This window comes from Lemur catta, chromosome 2 (assembly GCF_020740605.2).
Source record: "Lemur catta isolate mLemCat1 chromosome 2, mLemCat1.pri, whole genome shotgun sequence".
NCBI lineage: Eukaryota > Metazoa > Chordata > Mammalia > Primates > Lemuridae > Lemur > Lemur catta.
In genome coordinates this window covers 126405199-126422574 of record NC_059129.1, presented here as the reverse complement: position 1 = coordinate 126422574, position 17376 = coordinate 126405199, and the positions used below count along the sequence as shown (strand labels likewise).

At 35.0% G+C, this 17376-nt stretch overlaps 1 long non-coding RNA gene across 1 annotated transcript; it reads right to left on the bottom strand.

Annotated features, from left to right (window-relative positions):
• Positions 1–4927: 4927 nt before the first annotated feature.
• On the bottom strand, positions 4928–16905 carry LOC123632250. Its single transcript, XR_006733312.1, has 3 exons — positions 16806–16905; positions 12678–12812; positions 4928–5098 (listed from the first exon to the last, which is right to left on the bottom strand). It is a non-coding gene; the product is annotated as an uncharacterized LOC123632250 (long non-coding RNA).
• Between the last annotated feature and the right edge of the window lie 471 nt (positions 16906–17376).

Below are 17376 nucleotides of genomic sequence, written 5' to 3'. Positions count from 1 at the left end.
TTTTATTCATTGGAAACTTTTCATCAGTCTATTAAGGGTTTTTCTATCTTTACTGAAAATACAAGGCACAAGGAATGGGAAGGGAGATACACGGCCCGAGGTCCTCTTCTGTCCACATTGTTACCATCTGTACGCACTCTACCATTTGATGCTGGGTGGTCAGTTCATGAAATATTCTTATTTTTTGACCAAAAAAGCCTTCCAATGTGTTAAGTCTCGTCTGTTCTCAGGTGTTTGGAAACATTTGCTGCTCCCTAAAGTGTTGAGCAATGAGAAACAGTTTAGATTCTTAAATCAGGGCTCTCATTTGGCCAATCCAGAGGGGAGTAAGTGCTTCAACAGCTCTTACATCCTCATCCTCCAGTGCCTGCTACCTGAATAAGCAAAGCAAAAGGAATCAATTAGAAGAAATGGGAGTGAATGTTGGCAGAGTATTTTAAACTGCTATTATTCCTAGAAACTCAATCAATTATTGTTGTGGTTGAATTAAACATAGTCTGAGCTATGACCTCGTAATTCAATATTTTAAATATTTCAAATGATGTCTGTTTTCCACTCTCATTTGGAGCCCTGGCAGAAGGTCTAAGCAGGCTGAAGTAGCATGTCTGTGCTCACAAAGCACTTAGGAGACTAGGAAGACAGGGCGTAAACTCTTTGCACCCCGTGAGTCTGGAAGTCCCTGGGACATAAGGGACTGGAGAGGCCTTATCTAAAACCTAAATCCATTAGAACTGAAGCATTCCTGTTCCTCCTTAAATAGTCCAGAGCAGAGGAATCCATTGACTTTCCACTACTCTTAGCACTGCTTCTCCTTGGGGTATCCAATGAACAAATAAAGCATCACACATCTAAGGGAGCCCATAACAGGGTTCTCTTGATATCAGAGAGGAAATCAAAACTGCAATGACAAGTCATCTAGAAAGTAATAAAAAATGAGAACCAATTTTGAACTGGGTATCCAGACAAACGGGTTAAAGTCCTGAGCAAGGAAGACTTCTCAAAGACTTGGTTTGCAAATTGGAGCATTTTAAGGCTGTGGCTGTAGCTGCTTGGAAATAATAGCTTGTCACAATAGAACTTCAGCGCCTCAGGTCTCCCCCACACGAAAAGAACAGGCAAGCAGAAAGAAAAGTCTGAGAGTGGCCAGGAAGGGGCATGACTGAGAATCAAATTTCCTACTAGGACCCCTCTCCAAGAGCAATATGGCTGACAGGGGTGGTTAGGAAAGAACTATGAAGGGAATGTGGATCTGGGGAGAAGGACAGGATCAAAGTACTTCAGGCCAAGGCCTTTCATTCACTCTCAGAAATCCATCTAACTAGGCTTCTCTCTCTTTTTACAACTGAAACATATCCAGAGAAATGTCTTACAATTTCCAGCACTGCCCTGACTTATACCTGTCTTATACCCCAGTCTTAATTCCTGTCTACAGTGCTGGAGGGAGGCGTGACTACTATGTGAACTAGAGAACTTGTACCCCACTTACTCTTTTGCTTATGATTTCTAGTCTGCACCAAATGACACTGGTGTTCACCCAGTGTCAGCATATCAGTTACCCAATGTTAATGTGTGTTCTCAATCTGACTGGGTATTCCAATCATTCAGGAAATTTTTATAACATACATGACTGCCACACGAATGACATGAGTCAGGAAATGCTCAGTTATCTATGTGAATTTTGAGATATGTTCTGATAGGATGTGTTTTGATAGGAGGCTCCTACTCTCACCCCTAAGCACACCTTCATCAGAATAACTGCGCAAATCAGCATAATAACATAATGACATAATTGACTCCTTGCTCCACTAGTTACCATTAGTTACCAGCTATGTATCCCCTGGAATGTTACTTACACTTTAAACCTCTATTAAACATATATACACAAACACATACACATTTTAATATATATACACACACGAATTATAATAATTATCATGTATGTGTACATATATATATACAAATTATAACAATTACCTAAGAGTATTGTTGTAGAGTTTTAATGAGATGATATGAAGCAATTAGTCCACTGACTGAACATAGTAAATGCTGAATAAATTCTGATTGTAATTTTTGGTTACTTACTATGATTCATTGAAAAAGTTCTACCATAGTTTGTGTAATCCCAACCAAAAACCTCCCATTATATCCACACTTGGCATTAGCTCATCATGTTAATTGATTAGTTCAGCAGGGTAACTAACTGCACTGATTTTAATGTGGAAAAAATTAGGTCCCTGGAATCCAGATAATATAGTGGGTCCCTGGTCACCTGGAATGGTGGGATTTGAACACAGAAAGGGGAGAGGAGACAATGTCAAAGCTGAATTCGCCACTTTATACTTTGTCCTAGAACCAGGCCTTAGAAGAGCTTGTGGCTTACAGCAATTAACAGCATTATCAGGCTCTAACCCTTTTCCTCTAATTCATACTTTGAGCTCTCCTAAATAAATGGAATTTTGTGACAAGATGAGTCCACAGGAAGAGGTGACTCAGAAAACTGGGTAAGTTTGCCTTTCTCTTTGCTTTGTTTCCTGTTTTCCTTACAATTGATGTATTTTTGGCAGAGAGTCTTCTTATGAACCGTCTGGGGCAGTTGTTTCATGATACTGCATTAAGTTGCTAAAAAGAGAGAATTCTGAGTTAGGGAATGACTAAGCAGTGTTTTTGTCCTGAATAATGATAGACCTACTAGACAGATGTAACTGGATTTTCCATTTCTCTCCTGACAAGAATGTAGAGCTGTGGGGTTGGAAGTCCTTTAAATAGACAGATGTATAAACCATAAATGCTTTAGTCTTGCTTATTTTCTTCCCAGTGCTAATCTCTAGGCAATGGTACCATCTTTGGTCAGCTAGTTGTTTTGGTAGAAAACTTTAGATACAGGATTTTTTAGCATGAAAGTTTGTCTCCTTTCTTTTTACTTTTTTTTTTGTTTGTTTTTTTGTCACTATGAGTTAAATATTTTAGGTACCGAACAGTAAAGGATAAGCCTAACCTGCTATTTTGGAACTTTTCTCTATTTAAGATGAATAGCTTTCTCAAAGGGGAAATACATTGTGTCTTAGTTTGAAACAAAATATTATTACTGACAAGAAAGAGACTTCAAAATGGGCTTACATCACATAGCAAAATGAATTTTAAGACAATAGAAAAATCTCTTTGCTTCTCTCATGTAAAATAAGTGTTTATACCTATTGATCTGAGATTTAAAGTGCCTATTGCCATCTGACCAAAGTACAGGAAAAATACATTTCCAGTAAGTCTAAGAGCTTAATAAAAATATGTGATTGTTACAGTGTAAAATTACTTCACTATGTATTACCACTTGGTCTATGTGAATATTCCTGCTAATTCACATTTGCAAATTCACATTTGCTAATTAAAGTAAATAGATAAATGAAATAAATCTTTTCATAATATTCTTGATTATTTCTCTTAACTGCTTAAAATGTTTTAAGGACATTTCATCAAGTTATGTATGCATCAAGAAAGTATTTTAAGAATTTGTCATAGAGGACTGAATGACAACTCAAAGACAAATGGAGTTTTACTACATAGACTTAAATCAAATTAGTGACTTTTGGATTGGTGTGGGCTGGGTGGAATTTGAAATATGAACTTTAAAATCTATAACTATTTACCTTTCTCTTCAATCTATATTTTATTAGTTTCCAAAGAACGGTATTTCAAATACCTCTCTGAACCACAATAAAACAATCATTCAACATTCTTCACCAAGGGTTATGTCTTCAGTTGTGGCAGCATTTTATGTCTTATTGATACTAATTGAAAATGATATTTTTAGAGTAATATGTTTTGTTTAGAGTATATCCCTGAGACTTCATCAAAATTTTTCCACTATCTATATAAAATCCCCAAATTCAAAAATAAAAAATAGGCTAAAATGTCTTATGTAATTTGGTCTTGTTGAGTTCCTGGTAGTGGGGTTAATTTTAAATGTTGTAGAGCTTGTTTTATTGGAAAAAAATTTGATTCAAATGAACTGAATCATTTTTCCCAGGAGTTTAAACATAAAATAAGACAAAAATAAACAAACAAAAACCCTCTACTTATTGATTCACATGTAGTAAGTTCTTGACCAGGTTTCAAGTCCCAGCTATGATAAACTAAGTATGTTAACTTTGGAAAGTAATTTAATCTTTTTATGGGCTTCCATTTTCTCATCTATAAAATGGATGTGATGATTTTGTCTACATAAATTAATTAATTGTGAGCTTTAATTGTGAAATCAAACGTGCCAGAGACCATGGTTTCATCAAACTAATTTCCCTTTCTTCTAAGTGAGAAATAGACCCACATAAATACAGTCATCTGATCTTTGACAAAGGAGCATATGCAGTACAATGGAGAAAAGAGAGTCTTTTCAAAAAATGGTACTGGGACAATTGAACACCCACATGCAATAAATAAATCTAGACACAGACCTTATATACTTTATAAAAATTATCTCAAAATAGATCATAGACCTAAATATTAAATGCATAACTATAAAACTCCTAGAAGATATTATAAGAGAAAAACCTAGATGACCTTGGGCATGGTGATGACTTTTTAGACACAGCAACAAAATTATAATCCATGAAAAAATAATTGATAAACTGGATTTTATTAAAATTAAAAACTTCTGCTCTGCAAAAGACAAAGAGAATGAGAAGACAAACCACAGCCTAAGGAAAACTGTTTACAAAAGATACATCTGGTAAAGGATTGTTATCCAAAATATATAAAATACTCTTAAAACTCAACGATAAAGAAATAAACAACCGATCCAAAAATAGGCAAAAGAACCGACATCTCACCAAAGAATATATACAGATGGCAAGTAGGCATAAGAAAAGATTTTTTTAACACCATATGTCATTAGGTAATTAGAAATTAAAAAAAAATAATATATACTGTACAACTATTAGAATAGCCAAAATCCAAAATACTGACAAAACCTTACCTCTGAGTGCACACATGGGCCGCTTTTCCCAGTTACCCTTGCAGTGATGCGGCCAACAGAGTGATTATGCCTCTCCCAGTACTGGCCTTTAAAATTCTGTTGCATGGTTCACTAATCTCTATCTTTCTCCATCTGCTGAAGGGAAAGGACTTTTAGGACCCAGAGGATAGCAGAGTCCTCAGACGAAGTTTGCCTGGCTTCTTGAATGACCCTGTGGTAGATTGTATGCTGAATGCTGAATGGTAACATTCATATTATAATTTGTATAAAGAAGATATAATTTTTTATTTGCAAGCCAGTGAGCTTTGGAGATTTGTTTGGCACTGCCAACAACTGCTAGCATTGCTAACCCTCACTTGTACAGAATACGAGCTCCCAACTATACTGTGGGCTCCATGAAAGCAGTGATCTCTTCCCATCTGTGTTTTTCACCACCCTGTGAATGAGCACAGTGCCTACCACATAGTAAAGTATTCAAAATATGAATGAAAATATGAACAACTGAAAAAAATACTTGCAAATGGCCTGGATATGTGCATTATAAATCACGGCTATTTTATTTACATTTTTATTTTATTGCATAGGCAATATTTACAATTAAACAATTTCTTTGCTTTCAGTATTCACTATTTTTCTTATTTGAGCCGTTATTCTTCTTGGGGAGAATTATATCTAGCAGACCTTCTGGTCTCTAGCTTTCACACATGGCAAAATTGCATCTAGTCTTTTGTGGAACATGACTATTTTTATCAAAGTATGACTATATTCTAAGACTATTAATTTTAATGCTATATTTTCAAATAAATTATTATTCAAACCAGTCATTTTAAGTTTATAATGTTATTAGAATTTTTATAATGATTATAAAGTTATTAGAATCATGCCTGACACATAAGAAATGCCATATAAAAGTCTATCTTAAAAAACAACAAAAACTATGTCATCTTCATACTTATGTCTTGCCCTTCTCCTTCCAGTCTGAAGCAAATGCTATTTTCATATGGTTTTACTTTCTATATGAGAAAGTTTAAACTTATATTTAATGATATTTGTGTGTCTTATTATGTTTGACTTTTGGTACAATGACACTTCTGTTTGTGTTCAAGCCTTATCATGAAAATAAAAATTACTCTCTCAAATTGCAATACCACATCACTCACAAGTTTTATATTTAGGGATGTACTAAAGCCATCACAAACTAACTGGCTTGTAAAAGGTGATTTTTAGCATTTCCTCGCAAATCAGTGTTCAATTACCTCATATTGCTAGCCTAAAATCAGCCACAGAAGGATTATTTACACCATGGAAAATGGCAGATTCTACAAATCATGGCTTCTCAAATTTTCCCTCTGAGAGCATTCTCTCTCAGGTACTGTTTCTCTCATGCCATCATTCTCTCTCCTCTTCTGTAGAGCCAGTTGTTAAATATTTACCAACACATAGTATGTAAATCCTAAAAAAAAGGTTATTCTATAAGAAAATTAAGATAGTACATATCAAGGTACTAGTTGGTATGTAACAATTTAATGCCAAAGAAAAGAAAGTGATTCTGTGGTATCCTCTCTTCATCTGTAAATTTACATGGTACTTGACAAACAACAGTTACAAAGTACTTACTGAATAAATGATACAATTTGAAAACAACAGATACTTTAGTTAGAATAGTTGTTCACTTTTATGGAGCACTTACTGGATCCCAGACATTATTTCAATTAATTTACACAATTCTAATAAAAATGGCATGAATTAAACATTAATATCTTTGTTTTATATACATAAAAATTGAGTAACAAAACCCTTACTTTGAAAATTATGAACCAAATTTGTAATTGATATTGTTGGGTAAGTGCTTAATTTATAATTCAGCATACTGCAGGTACAACTCAGATATCTGACTTTCCTTGAAAAGTAGGCTATAGCCACTTCCTAATATGCAAATCACCTGAAGCTTTGATGATTTATAGGATACATGCTTATTTTGATGTATCAGATCTTTAGCTTACCACTTTTCTCCACCCTGGCTATAATTTCATACCTGGTTAATTTATCTCACTTTTATAAGTTTTCTGGTCTCCAGAAATAGTTGACATTGTCATTCCTGAAGCAATACTTGAACCCAGTTTCAAAGCCTGTGCTCTTAACCAATATAATATAATGATGAAAAATAAAGAAATTTTAATTTATCTTCATTGCCATTATTATTTAAAAAATAAAGTTATTGTTACATGTGATTGTGCATAATGATACATATATATATATTTGGCTTTGTCTATGTATGTTCACCTATATTGGTGCACACATGCACACATGCAAAGTTCATAATTTGTTCATAACTAGTATAAAATGTGCTCAATAATGTTCTCAAATAGATTCAGAAGGTATTGATTTAATCTAACATATTTCCCTCTTAACACCTGCCTCTTAATTGAGCTTCTATTAAAATTCAGATTCCCAATCTATTCCTTCAGTCCAGGCTTCTTATGTGTGATGTTGCTATTATATTTCCTGAATGAACTTATTTGCTCTGGCATGGACCAAATCACATCCATATATCCGTTATACTCATGCATACCAGATAGCAAATACTATTATAATGATATTGATGTTACTTGTTACGAAGTCAATGTTATAAAGAGAGACAACTCCTTTCTCATTTCCAGCAAATACTGAAGGGAAGGTAGAATGATGTAATCCATATGAAGATCCTAAGCAAGAGTTTCCACTGGGTGGGGGTGGTGGTCCTCAAACAAGAGAGAATTCTTACACAATAGGCATTACCTCTCCGAGCTGGAATGCCTAAGAGTAGCTTCTGATTGTTACACAATTTTCTGTGCTTATCACCCACAAGAAAATACTGTGGGCTGGGTATTTTGGAGGAGAAAAACCTCAGCCTTTCTTCTACCCATAATGATTTTCCAAGCACACTCATCAACTTCATCTTATTATGGGAGGAAAGGAGGATCAGAAAATGAGTGAAGAGGAGGGCTTATGTGTACTTTAAGTTCATGTAGAAATAGTCTGCTCTATAGCCAGGCACAGAGAAATTTTCTGTATATGTAAGCTTTGGCTTAAAATAACTGAGAGGGAAGGAATTGAAAGGTTTTTCTTACTTTAAGGCATTTGCATCATAATAGAATATAGCAACTAGACGTTATCAGTGCCAGACATCACTAAACTGTTGTGATCTCACTACCAAGATCAGTCAGTTTTGTGACCTGGGGACCTAACAACAACAGCCAAGCAGGGAGAAAGGGGAAAGGCAGAAGTTTGTGGTCATGCATAAAAAGCACAAATTGCTCAAGTTTGCTGTGCCTGGAGAGACAAACAAAATGGACTCATTCTCAGAGACTCTGTGATTCATGGACATTAGAGTTATGTCCTGAGGCTAGGTTAAGAGAAAGTTTTTTGAAAAAAGGACATTTGAAAATATGTGAATTGCAATACCTTTTCCTTTTAATTCCCCAGTGTTCTCTATATGTTTGAAAGCTTGACTTGGATTCAGCGTGAGTGTTATTTAGAGGCATGAGTCATCAGGGCCCTGAAATGGTTAACACGCAAGTAACTGACTTATCCAACTGTGAGGAAGGCACCAGGGAGAATCTGGTTTCCAGAAAATAATGACTCATTCTAATATTCTTTTATAAATATATTAGCAAATAACATGTTATAATAAATGATGTCCTCTCCATTCCCTCTCATGCACCCACACACTAACACATTAGCTAGTGATAAAATAATCAGAATACTATTTTTATCCCTTTATTGTCTTAATATTTATCAGATATGTCATAAATGCCCAGCACACATAAATGTCTATTTGCTTAGGAGGCTCCATTAAAGTTGATTACTAGAAATTCAAAGGAGGTTACAAAATTCAGCAATATTAGCTCCTAGCAGAAAAGAAACAGAGTGATTGAAGGACATTTTCTGTTTTGCTTAAAAGTAATACGATACACTCTACTCCCACCTGCTTCTCCATACTCTCAATTATACGCTCCGTTTACGCCCACCCACAGGGCGCTTAGTAACTATTCTAAAGTGAATATCTTGACTGCCCTTTTTCCTATGAAATGTCATTTTATAACATCTAAGCTAACTAAATTGATCCTGATATGTTATTAGCTATTTGAAGCTGATTAGTTATTTAAATATTTAAAGCCACTGAAAAGTAAAACTATAAATAGTAAGGTGATATTAATTATTAATAAAGACCAGTGATAATAAAATTGAAATTTGAATCAGATTATTTTTTGATGGCAGGATTACAAATGGAGTATCAACAATTATTAAAAATCTAATAAAATGCACACATTATTGAGTAACTACTATTGTCTGTTCTGCTTTTGAAAGGGCTGATGTGACAATTGCCTTGCTCTCACTATTTCACTGCTATTAATGGTGGACTCATATGGCATAGAGGGCCTGTTCTTTTCTCATCCCCAACATTAACAGAATAGAGAATATAATGGAATATAGAATGACAGAAATAAAAAAATAAGATCCTAGGCAAATGTTTCCATGAGGTCAAGAATAAAATAAAATTGAAAATATCACTCAATGTTGTTTTTTTCAGTCACAACGGAGAAGTACCTGAATTTAATTGCAGAAACAAACAAAATAATGTAATGTAATAAATGCCATTTTTTGCATGTGCTATCAGTAAGCATAATGAAAAGTGGAATTTTCATTACAATCAGCTCACTGTAGACTCACTGCATATGCCCTCTCAACCTCTTTCAGAGAGGTTCATGCACCACATTCAGCTTTTTTGGTTTTTTTTTTTGTAGTTCTTTCTCTTTCCTGGCATTATAATCTTTATGTCAACTAAAATATGTTTTAAAGTGGTCAAGATACAAATAAAATGAGTATATTCAACAAATAAAATGAGTATATTCATTAACATGAGCATCAATAAATGCATGTTATATATTGAATTTTTGATGATAATAAAAATAGTAAATATTAATTGAGCATATGTCATATATCAGGCATTGTTCTTTAAAACTTACATGCATTAATTAACTCACTTAGTCCTCACAAAAATCCTGTGTAACAGATACTGCTTTTGCTCTTGTTTTACAGGTGAGGTAAGAGAGAGATTGGCCCAGCTATGAGGTATTCAGACTAGGATTTCCATATATTACGCTTCTATAGTTGGCCTTTGTAATCCCTCTGCTATACTGTCTCCTGGTAGCAAAGAGGGTTTATAAGTTGATTGTATTTTCATATGCACAACAAAATAGAATTTTTTCTTTTTATTTATGTATATAGCTGTATTAAAAAGCAGGACAATAAATTGACTGAATTAAATAAAAGACAAATCTCTTTTTCTTGAGCCTGATAGTTTTAATTTGGTAAGTGCTCTTAACAGTTCTATATAAAATTAGATTTTGTTTTTAAATGAGTTAACAGAAAGATAAATAACCCAAGAATGAAGCATTATGACATGGAGGAAAATTAACACACAATTTCTTTTTATAAATGTCTTAAGTACTGCATAACTTTTGGTCATATTGAGCACTTAGTTTTTTTTATTATTCAAATATGAACAAAAGAATGATTAAATTACTAGCTAAAATGGAATTGCAAATGCCACTCCTACATATTTGGATCAGCCACAGAACTGTGGACGCCTCCACTTTTGAGAACAGGAAATTGGCATCTCCCCCAACACCTCCCCAGGTGGTCTTTGGAATTGTCATAAACTGGAGTCAGAGAGACCTTATCGCATTATCAGTGAGTCAAGTCACAACCACTAAACTGAGTAAAATCAGTTAGGATGATAGCAATTAAGGAGGATAATTAAAGGACATACAAAATGGATACCTACGTACAGTGTTACATGGAAAATGTCCACACTGAACTACAACTAAGAACCAATGGAACAAGGCACTGAAAAGCAAGGTGTTGGCCAGGGAATCAACAGAGAAAAGAACTTAGAAAAAGGGGTGGAGATAAGGGAAGAAACTGTAAACATTACATTTCTTATCATAAAAATTCATTGCAGAAAGCAAAAATAAAACATTGCTTAATCCCATTGAAACATTCAGCCTTTAGCAATGAGGTCAAAAGGATTTTGATTTTGATTTTGATTTTGATTTTGCAGCTCTCATTTGAACATTCAGATGAGTGAGTCATGCATATTATCCCGCACAAACTTACATCAGCCTGCTTTTTTTTTCTCTCCATGTTTAAGGCAAACATATTAGTATCTAAAGAGACCATGCAGAACAATGTGACAATTAAAAGGTTCTTGTTATGGGTTATTAATAATTCCCTTTTAACTCTAGCTAAAGGCATAAACATAATATTAATGACAAGAAAACTATAATGTGATATGATGTATCACTAATATGATGGAAAATTATATTATAAAAATTGTATATATCATTAATAGGATTTAATATAATGGGATTTTCATGCATGATCAAGCATTGTCCATAATGCTGCTGGATAAGAAGCAGTTCTATATTTCATGCTTATAAATAACACTGTAGATACATCACACATGATCCCTGCATAGGAACATTTATAGCCTAAAAAGCAATGTTTGCTACTTCATATTACCATAATCAGAAAATATTGAAGGTGTAGGATATTTAGGGTTTTTGTACTTTTTCATTAGGAGTTTTATTGATAAAGCTGTGCTTCAGATTAAAAATTTCAAGTAGAAACATGTGTAGTGTTTATTCCATATTTACCTGTGTCTAATTTATGAATACATTTATCTGTGTTTTAAATCGGAGTTTTGAAATTTCAGATATTTAAAACTCAATTAATAAATACATTTAAAATATGGTAATAAACAGTATTGACTTTAAAGGTAAACTTAAAGGTTTTAATTATCTTAATAAAAATAGTTTTAAAAATCAGTAGACATGTCATATTAAGAAACATTAATACATGAATTTATTTCTCAGGTGAATTGACACATTCTTTTTAAATGTGAATTGATAGTGTTGCTTCTTTCAAAGATTACTTTTTACTTTATTTCCCTTAAGTCCAATGATGGCTCTTAGTTTTTCCCTCAGTGAAACTATAGAATTTTCCAAGTTATACCTTTGTCTTATGTGCAATCTTTAAGTGTCTTCTGCAAAGAGAGCAATATACATAATTTAAAAAATCCATTTGTTGTTAGGTAAAGATGTCTGCTTTTCTGCACCATCCATCCTGTTGGCATTCTGGCTACCACAAAACCTCATACAGACCTTCACCAACCCTTTAATTTGCAAAAGGCATAGGCGATGCAAATCTGGGTTTTATGGATCGGGAGGGGCCTCTGACAATGTTCTTGCAATCATCCTGAGTAAATTATCAAACCCACTGAACTTTCATGGGAGCACCAATAAATTTCTTCTGGAACTCTTGAGTTTCCTTCTGATTCCCGAATCCTAAGGATTGCTTAGTTTAACCAGTTGAGACCTGACATGATTGCTATATGGAAAAATCGTATGGGTTTTATGGCACCTGCAAGGCATCATACTGCTTTCTGCAATTAGCACAGATGTTGAATTAACTGAAGAATCAGTGGAATAACTCGTCTGGACTGCTCTGAATTTATACTTTATCTCTTACATGGGCTCTTGTCTACCAGTGGTACCCCGGTATTTAGTGTTGAAGAAGTCACTGTGTTTCTTACCAGTTTCATATTCTTAAGGGGAAATGTAGGTATGGAATGGTATAGATGGGAATGAAAGTGAAATGTACTAACCTGGGATTCTATTTGGTAAGGGCATGCGGAGATCACCAGTATTTGAAACACAGAAGTTCCTTTCATCAACCTTTGCTCCAGCTTTTCCCTGGTCATGTACAGTTAGATGTCTGCAGACTACTTGGATTTATGATCCTTAAGAAAGAAAACATAGTCAGTGATTGTGATTACACATCTGTTTTTCATGGAAATATAGAGATCTCTACTCCAGACCCACTCCTCCTGCATTTGGGGATCACGTGGTAAACCTGTAAAACTTTGTATTTCTATGCATCTTAACTCTAACTTGGAGAGGAATAACATGTTACATGGCAATGGTTGCATAGAAAAAGATAATTATAGATAGATATCAAGGATCAACTGGATAGCCACTTCAGCTATCAAAATTCAAATTTGGGAATTTCACTAAAATACAAAAGGTATTCCAAGTTGGTCATAAAGTTGGTTTATTATCAAAAATTTTATTTTGTTATCACAGTAGCACCAACCAATAATATGAATATTAGTAAGATAATGATGATCATAAATATTAACATTTATTGAGCAAGTACTATAAGGCAGGTACCATGGTAAGCACTTTACATACATTATCACATCTTAACCTCTTTTTTTTTTTTTTGAGACAGAGTCTCACTGTGTTGCCCGGGCTAGAGTGAGTGCCGTGGCGTCAGCCCAGCTCACAGCAACCTCAAACTCCTGGGCTTAAGCGATCCTACTGCCTCAGGCTCCCGAGTAGCTGGGACTACAGGCATGCGCCACCATGCCCGGCTAATTTTTTCTATGTATATATTTTAGTTGGCCAGATAATTTCTTTCTATTTTTAGTAGAGATGGGGTCTCACTCTTGCTCAGGCTGGTCTCGAACTCCTGACCTCGAGTGATCTGCCCGCCTCGGCCTCCCAGAATGCTAGGATTACAGGCGTGAGCCACTGCGCCCGGCCACATCTTAACCTCTTTATAATCTATTTCAAATCTATTTCAGAGACGAGAAGGTCCTGTCTTAGAAATACTTGTGGATCAAGATCAAGGTGGAATTTGAAGCCAGGTGATCTTATTCCAAATCCTAAACTCTCACCAATTATACAATACCGATTCTCAGTTATTTTCTTATATCCATAATATAATTGATCCTCTTATATATATATTAAACTTTTTCCTTTTTTCCTTTTTTTTTCTTTTTTTCCTTTCCTTTTTTTTTTTTTAATTTTGTTTTTGTTTTTGACAAGACAGAATGGGAACTCTTCAGTGGCTTGGCATTGCATGGTATGTTAGCCCCTCTATACAATAGGCCTGTTTACAGTCACAAAAGGCCTGTTTACAGTCACAAAATGTGTGTCCTTTCCAGAATTTCTTCCAAGACAAGGGAGTAATTGACAATGTTCTTGTAAATCTTTCATTCACTGGAACTCATGACCATTTCTCTTCTTTGATGTCTATAACTTCCTTATATCAAGAATATCAGACCTCAGAACCTGGCTTATTTCCATCTCTAATGTCACAAACATTCATCAGAACATTTTCCTTAAGATCTATTACTTTTTAAATGTTTTTGAGTTTATATTCACTGCCAAAGCAAAGGGGGAATTATTTTACTATTTCTATATTTGAAGATTTTTTAAAAATTACTTAAAAAGAAGTATATTTTGTTTCTCCAAAGCCTTTGGTCTTATAAATCAATTCTTAGTTAGTTTAGTGCACAACAAACCTTGTTTATATTACCTTTCTCAGGCTTGAAATATCAACAATTTTTATGAGAAAAGAGATAAGATTTGGGAAAAAAGGATTATAGAATTCTCTGTAGGAATTTTCCAGATGGCAAGACATATCACATGCAAATTCTTCTTTAATATGTATTGCTTCATGCTGTTTCCTAAGAAAATAAAGTAATGCTTTTGATAACCTGAAAAAAAAAGAGTTTTACCCTTTAAGTCTGTCTAACTCTTGGCTACCGTGGATAGTGATAGAAGTCAGAAAGCTGTGGTCCTTGGCTAAATTGGCCTACTTCACACCTTGCCTAGAGCCATGAACCTGAGTCAGTATATAATTCTAAGAAATTATTTTTGTAAAAAATAACATTTAACCAATATCTCATTTAAAACAGTAATTACTTTAATGTCACCAACTCTTGGATTAATGTTCCAATTTTCTCTATTTTATCATAACATTTTTAACTGTTTATTTGATCAGGATGCAAATAAGATCCATACAGAACAGGTTGATTTATATCTTAGTCTCATTTAATCATTAAGTTCTCATTTCATCTCCATTTTTTATTTCAAGATTTTTGCTCTTGGCCGAGCGCTGTGGCTCATGCCTGTAATCCTAGCACTCTGGGAGGCCGAAGCGGGAGAATCACTTGAGCTCAGGAGTTCAAGATCAGCCTGAGCAAGAGCCAGACCCCATCTCTACTGAAAATAGAAAAAATTACGTGGGCACCTGTAGTGCCAGCTACTCAGGAGGCTGAGGCAGAAGGATCACTTGAGCCCAGGAGTTTGAGGTTGCTGTGTGCTAGGCTGATGCTATGGCACTCTACCCAAGGTGACAGAGCAAGACTCTGTATCAAGAAGAAAAAAAAACAGATTTTTGCTCTTATTAATGAAAAAACAGCTTATTTGATCTATTTCTATACTTTTGATTTTATTTATTTCAGATTTATTTAAAATATTTTACAAAAGTTTTATTAGTTTTGCAAATACTAGGCTAATAAAGAATAATTCTTGGAAGGAGCATATTTTACTGCCTGTTATGTCGTAACTATTGCATAATCCTTAATTACTATACATCCCTTATGGCCATTAGAAGTAAATCCTGAAACTCTAATTCTAAACCAAAGGCATATCCACACATAATTGGCCATCCCTGTCTGGAGTAGTGGCTGTTATGACAGTTATAGTGGCACAATTCGCATTTTGAATTGTGTCCCCCAAAAAGATATGTTGAAGTCCCAACTTCTGGTACCTGTGAATGCAACCTTATTTGGCAATAGTGACTTTGCAGATGTAATCAAGTTACGGTGAAGTCATAGTTGATTAGGGTGATCCTGAATCCAAAAGTGTTGTTTAAGCCATCCTGTTTGTGATACTTTTTTTTTTTTTTTTAGCAGCCTTAGGAAATTAATCCACTCTCCATTAGCCACTCATCTTGAGTTATGAGAGCAATGCCTTGTATTAAGGAAATAAAGGAGAGGTCAATTTTAGAAGGCAGCACATGTGCTGTTTTAAAAAAGGAGTAGGAGAAAGATGTCAGGAAGAAATGGACAAGAATGGGAGAACAAGAGAAGGTTTTGTATGGACGTTCTGCTTAAAATCAGAGGGTACAAAATAACAGACTTTGGGGGCAGGAAGAAAACTTAAGACTTCTTCTCATTGCTACTGCTACATCAAGGCATTAATTCAACCCCTGAAATGAAATGGGATTCTGAAATTTCTACCCATAAATAAAGTTGAAAACTGCATGGGAACATTTTCTATTGGTGTATGAAAAATAAAATAATACAGACTTCAGTGAAGTTTTAAAAACCCTTTATTTTTCTTATCTGTTGAATGAATTGAGAATTGCAGTGGCCTAAAAAATGAAATATATATATATATATATAATGAAAAAGAAGGCTGAACATAACAGACCAGGGCTGATATAGGACATGGGCATCTACAGTTATCAGAGACCCAGGCTATTCTTGTCCTTTTTTTCACCATTCTAACCTGTGGTTATAATCGCGTATCAGCTGGTGGACCATAACAGCTAACGCAGTGACCAGTTTCATGCAACCCAATTTTTCCACGGATGGGACCAGAGTCGGGGCTGGCGAGGGGTGGGTGATGGTTTCAGGATGATTCAAGCGCATTAATTACATTTATTGTGCAGTCAAATCTCTCTGCTAATGATAATCTGTATTTGCACCTGCTACCCAGCGCTAGCGTCACTGCCTCAGCTCCAACTCAGATCATCAGGCATTAGATTCTCATAAGGAGCACAAGCTAGATCCCTCGAGTGTGCAGTTTACAGTAGGTTCCTATGAGATTCCAATGCAGCGGCTGATCTGACAGGAGGCTGAGCTTATGCCCTGATGCGAGTGATGGGGAGTGGCTGTAAATGCAGATGAGGCTTTGCTTGCTGGCCTACCACTCACCTCATGCTGTGTGCCCTGGTTCCTAACATGCCACGGTAGGGGTCCACAGCCGGGGGCTTGGGGACCACAGGGCTAAAGCATCTGCCATTACATTACAGGTCCAAGCTTAAAGGAGGAAGAAAAGTAGATAGGTTAAAAATAAGTACTTTCAATTTGAGATAACAAATTTCAGCTGTCTCCCCAAAGGCTTGCCTTTTCAAATACATCTCCTTGGGCAAAATTTAGTGACATGGTTACGCCTAACTAAGCACCCATAAAGTTTGGAAGAAAAACATCCAGAGTGTTTTGACCAATGTAGCATCATACAGAACAAATTTATTTCAGAGAGTGAATGTTTGTAACTAAATCAAATTACTCAACATGGTGCTTACAATCCAGTAATCAAAAGAATGTGTGAGGCTCTCCCATGACCAGCTGGGTGAATTTGACTCAGTCAATTTTTTTTTTTTCAAGTGTTACTTGAACTATCCATACTCCCCCAGCTGCCTTTTTGTATTAGCTTCAACTCAATTTGTTTAGCATTTTTACAAATGTCCCTCTTCCTTTTCTCCCAGTCCCCAATTTCTTTCCC